This window comes from Ornithodoros turicata, chromosome 1 (assembly GCF_037126465.1).
Source record: "Ornithodoros turicata isolate Travis chromosome 1, ASM3712646v1, whole genome shotgun sequence".
Taxonomy (NCBI): domain Eukaryota; kingdom Metazoa; phylum Arthropoda; class Arachnida; order Ixodida; family Argasidae; genus Ornithodoros; species Ornithodoros turicata.
In genome coordinates this window covers 23,975,763-23,982,003 of record NC_088201.1, presented here as the reverse complement: position 1 = coordinate 23,982,003, position 6,241 = coordinate 23,975,763, and positions in this window count along the sequence as shown.

Here is a 6,241-nt window from a genome sequence, read left to right as displayed (position 1 = left end):
CATTTCGAATATACATATATCGTTCTCTCTCCCGACTTGTTGAACGGAAGTCTTGCGCGTTGTTGTGATACTTACGCGGTTATGTTAATTGTCACAAAAAGGCGTACGCCCCACGCTTTCCACAAATCAGGAGTGATAACGGTATCATCCTGTGCAATGCATAGCCTACAGCGTGTTATGTGGTCAAGATATCTCGTAAAAGTGTACGGCCCTTTCTATCTTCAAGTCCAGAGTGAATGATTAAGTGATACCTGCATCAATCTGCGCAGTTGTTAGCCCTGAAGGTATTATGCGGTGAAGTCCTCTTTTCAGGGTATTTGCTGACCTGTGTTCCAACATCAGTTTCCCTGCGTGTGGCGAAGCGCTTTCGTTTTGTTTTCAGCCTTGTATGGTACGAGATCGTGCGTCGATATCAGTCATTCGTCAGATATGCATACATATAAACTATTAGAAATATATATTACAAAACCTTGATATTGGGTAGTATTAGGGATACATGACATTCTCGGGTAAACATAAACAAGCCCTCGCCACAACTTCCGGTGCCACGAAGACTTCCAGTCCTTCCGCGATAAGGACGCTTGGAACCAGCCGGCATGCAGAATTATATCTTTCGCTTTCCTGATTTGTTGAAAGCGGGAGGCGTGCCCCTTTTTGTGGCAATTCGAATTGCCACAAGAAGGCGTATACGAACCTCTCTCTCCTCAAGTCAGAAGCGACCACTGTATCAATCCGCACAGTGATTGGCGCAGAGCGTGTTTGCTGTGAAACCGGATGTAGTTTTGGCACCAAACCGGAAGCGATGAAAACGGCATCTATAGAATGTGTTATTGCAACTAATTCTAGCACCTGCTCTTTGCTCGCCGTGTTGGCCGTGTTTAAACTTCATCGAAGCAATGCGCTACGACAGTAAGTCTCTGCGCATGAGAGAAAGAAAAGGTTGGAGAAAGCACGTGACAAAGCGGATGTCCACCCAGAAAGCAACAATAAGGGGGCATTCACAGACGGGCCACAACACTATGAAAGGTGGTGAAAAAGATGAAGCAACGTGTACCTCACGTGCATTTGTTGTGATACTTTATTTGAGAGCGATCCAATGAGATACGTGCGCGAGGGGAAAGGGAAAAGCTGAGGGGCTGCGCGAAAGGCTGACCGACTGTCATAGCGTATAGTGTCACTCCTCCTTTCGAAATATGGTGAAATTTAAGTTTCGGGAAAACAGAAAAGCAAGAAGAGTTGGACAATAACTGTGCACGAGAAAAGGGAGAAAAAATGCCACTAATTTTAACGCATTAATCTGAAAAACAGGCATAACAATTGAAAACAACACTACACTCTTAAAAATGAACTTCACCGCATAGCACGCTCCTAGCCAACCATTATCTCGAATGATATCGTTATCTGCTCTGATTTGTTGAAATCGGGAGGCGTACGCGTTTTTTGTGACAATTATGAACAGCATAAGTGTCACAAAAAAGGCGTGCGCCTCCCGTTTTCAACAAATCCGGGCAGATAACAATATCATTCGAGATAATGGTTGGCTAGGAGCGTGCTATGCGGTGAAACTCAGTTTTAAGAGTGTATTCTATACACATAGGCTACTATATGCGGGAGGAGTGTCTTTTTTTCTTTTTCTGTCCAAAACGCATTCGTTCCACGAAGAACGAATGGCTTCTTAAGCGAGCGACACTTATTTTGCGTGTGAAAACGACGATACAGTTTTCATCCGGACTCAATTTTGAGCCAGCTTTCTATCGTCCGCGAGTGTCTGCCATAAAGCGAGTGGTGGAGCGAGCTGAGGGGATCGTAATGACAGGGTAGGTGCAGCGTGACCAAAATCCACATAATTACGCCGCTGAGGAGATTAACATAAAACAGGTCCACCTACTTTCCCTTTCTTGTTCCACGAAACACGCATTTCTTCTTTCTGCTCCCAGGCCGGCTACATCCGTCCCACAGTCACGATTCGAGGATGCCAGAGGGATTGATGTCGTTACAACAGACACAGTAGATTGACTAGAAACATGACTGCGCACGCGAAACGAGCCCTTTTCAGAATAACGACGGACCACATGCAACGCGTATGAGACAGTTTAAGCAGGCTGCAATTTGTACATCCAGCGCTTTAAGGGGGCTCGCATTATCCGGATTGCCAAGTAAAAGCGACGCGTCAGTACATGGTCGTTTGGGATGCCATTGTTCGCGGTTGTGGGTTATTGTTAGGGTTTCGTCGGAAGGAAATGTGGTTTTCTATTCGGCGTCGGCTGCGAGGATTTGTGAATCTGTACCTCCTTCGTGCTTACACCGCACGTAATATCGTAGCTATTTTTAATGAATTGCTCGTTTCACGCATATAGATTATTGGGCACGGTTCTAGTTTTTTTTTTAAATGCACTTACGTTCATATAAGACGCGGGCGTTCCCTAAAAATTGGAGAAGTTGAAGGAGCTCGTCGAGAGGTAATGGTCACAAAGAGACGTACGACCCGGCACCCGAATCCGAAGTGATCAGGCTAACATTCTGTTGTTGGCCTTTGCCGTGCCGTGTGTGTGCTGAAGGTTTGCGTCGAAGGTATTCCGTCGTGAAAACTGATCATTACCGCAACCTCGTCAATTAATTTCCAGGAAGTACGAAAAATATCCCAGAAATACTCTCATTAGCTTTGCTTACACGTTGGACGCCCTTTTACGTCTGGCTTGTGTAGCCAACCAGCTTGAAATGAATACACAAACATCACAAACATTATTGAGTGATTCACAAATATTGTATATGTGATCGCCATGAAGAGGAATGAAGTATAGGGATCATGGGTACATATGTGATTTTTTCCCCTGCGAAATATCGCGTTTTTTTGTATTTTTATATATTCAGGCACGTGTAAAAGTAGAAACCGTTCACAAAGTACTGTTCAATGGTTTTCATGGTTATTGGTTGTTTTATTGTTATTCACTTTCTTTTCTGTGATCCCCTAACATGTTTATGGGGAGTGTATATTTGCCACCAGGGAGATGGATTCTTTTGGTGCTCTACGAATGTACGATATTTGCATCTGTCTTTCAGAGCGTTTAATTTTCTTCTCGACGAACGAACGCTGGTGCGACACGTGTAACGGCTGCATCACGCAATTGCTACGTTATAAGAATTGATCGTTCACATTTGACATTGGGAAGCTAAACGAATCACGAGTACAATAACCAGCAAGTATGACTGCGGTAACTCCATAATCGAACATGATTTACGAGCATGACAACTACGGCCTTCGTCGTACCACCTTCGACCTAATACACAGGTCAACCTAGTATTTGGTCGAACGAGGGGACCTGGGGCTTGATTACGATGGAGAAGTATGTGGTGATGGTTGTTGTATACGTATGGTTCCTGCATTCCACTGCGCACTGCGAATATTTCACGGACGGGGCTTACACACACAATACGGAACGCAATCATAATTCGAAATCAATTTTTGATTTTGGCAGTCAGCTTTATTTTTGTCCCAACATTTTTGTTGAATAATTTCCGAATGACGTCGCAACGAACCTTACTCCTTGACAGCACCCTGCTTATATCGTTCTTTGCGCAGCGCCTCCCCTTTAAAAACTTCGCATAATTGAGCTTCTCCACATAACACACTCGAAGTCAACAACTGCACAGAATAATGCCGTTATCATTCCTGATTTGAGAAGAAACCGCCACGTACGCCTTCCCGTTACCCCATTAACATATGCACAGTTTTCCCGTGGACGTCGCCATATTTGAACCGCAGCGCTGTCTAGCTGGGGAAGCACGTTGAAGGCTGTTTACTGCACATACCAGAGAGAAGGAAAACGCACGGGACGCATGCTTCCTCCGTGGTATCGCTTTCCTCCTTGCTGGAATGTGCTGGGTGCGAAAGCGCTGGGCGCGAGGCTGGCTGGAAAACGCTGGATACTCGAAATGTGAGAAAGCGGCGTACGCGTCGCCCTTAGGAGCAATAGAGAGCGACATCATTCGGAAAGATAATTGCCTAGGAACGGGTTAACGTGTGAGGTAAAGTGCCGTTTTTAGTGTATAGTCCCGTATGAGATAACAAAGCGGATCGAAGGTTCGCGAAGCGTACAAGAAAAATAATAATCCGACGTTTTACGTTCGTAGGACAACTGTGATCATAAGTAACACTGCCACAGATTAACCTAGTCGAGACTTGGGTTCTTCAACGCCTGCTTAACGTACTCCTAGAACCCTTAGCAAGAAAGAAAGAACCCTTAGTGTACTCTTGGGTAGGAGTATATGGGAGTACACGACGACTATATCTGGCAGCTTGCCAGGGCATTGTCAAACATCCCTCTCTGCTTTATTAGGCATGGTTAGGTAAGGCAATGTGTAGTAAGATTACATAATTGTCTTCGAGAAATTAATTGCTCAATGAAAGCTGTTTAAGCGAAAATGAGATCGTATTTCAGACATAAAAGATCGATAACCTCGTCCCAGTGATAACACATGTAACGTGCAGTCTCTCCCATTCCATGCGTTCGCATCAGAGCGAGGGGGTCATTATGGAACACGCAAAGCAAAGCTTTCCTAAGGATGCCATTACTTGAGACCAGACTGATGCACGAATTGGAAGTCTCTCCAACAAGCAGAGTAACCGTGGGCTGTAGGCGGTACCGTGAGCCAATCCTAGCTCACGATTAATCCCGTCGAAGAGGGGGCAGCGAGGAGGGTGCAGCGTGATGCAGTCTCCCCTAAGTACTATGTATGAGCAAGTATTCTCGTGTGCACCCTTGTAAGAGCGTTTTCTAAACATGACTCCCCCTCCGCCTTCCTCTCACCCCCGTTGCGATGCCCTTGGTTCCGCCTTATGGCATTTGATTGGCCAATGTCGAAACAGAGTGAGTGCCAGACGATTGTTACTTTGGAGCCGGACCTGAATGAAGTTCCACGTTGAAATATAGGTTTGCCTAGTCCTGGAGGTCATGATCCCCACGCCCATGAAAGTTACCGCGCCGCCAATTACAATCCTCGTGTCCAACAACCCGGCCAAAACGGCAATCTGTACGACACGAATGCTGTAATCCAGCTAATGAGATGGCCAGCGGTAACTGTTCGTGCATGACTTCCCCGGCGCGCCTATCGTCTAAGGTGTTCGCATCTGGCTCCATCTGCAACCATGATAAGCAACCAGACCGATGTTTCCAGACACGCAGTTGTGGAGATAATAGGGGGTATCTTTTCTTGAATCTATGCCGTTTATGTATGTACAGAGGGTTCCTTCATTCCTGGGAACATTCCCCCATCCGCTTGTATAGGCGTTTGTCTAACAAGGGCTCATTGTTCTCTTCGGCAAATGTGAGCGATACTTACCTATGCACACGTATAGAAATTTCTCCGAAAGACAAACTTTGCTGGGGCCTGCATCTTTCCGTGAAAGAACGACGATGGCAAAGTATATATTTTTTTAAAATTTAATTCATTGATGTTCTTGTGTTGGCACTTTGACAAGCAAAGTAGTCTCGCATAGAACTGCGAATTTTTGACGTTTTCTTAATAATTACTGGAAATGTTAGCGAAATGTTTTTTTTTTAACCGAGGACCTGTGTTAACGCAAAGATTAACATTAATTCGCGAATTTAAAGTGAAGGGACCGTGACAGTTCGTCGCGAGTCATACTCAAAAAATATAGGCGTCGATTTATTTACATGGATATGAACTTACGATTAGGTTTTACAGCCAAGGGGGTAACAACCATGTAGAAAGATCACTGACTTGGTGCACTTTTTTTTTCATCGACATCACATCCATGCAGTCACATCGCACTCATGGTGTGACATCAGACTGGTTATCCACTGGCTACTCACGGTCAGCAGCCTTGGGAAAGAAACAATTGTGATGGTCGTGCTTTCGGATGTCAGAGTCCCCTAGCGAACGTTAAACGCGTTATATGCGCGCGGACAATTATTTTAATTCACCACTCTTTGGTGCGGTACAATGCGCACCCACTCGATTAGCCACTAATATCAGTGTCATCAGAATACCGACACTATACTTTGTATCGGTTCGACCTACATTTTTTTTTCTTGGTACATCTATCTATTTACACATTGTAGGTTATGTCTGCACTCACTGCGACATCACTGCGCAGCACATCACGCTCATGTCTAACCAGCATTGAGAATGCATGCAGCATGTCGTTTCTTCTGAATGTTGAAAACGAGGGCCTTACGGCTTTTCTGTAACACTGTGCTTATGCCGTTTACACTCTAAA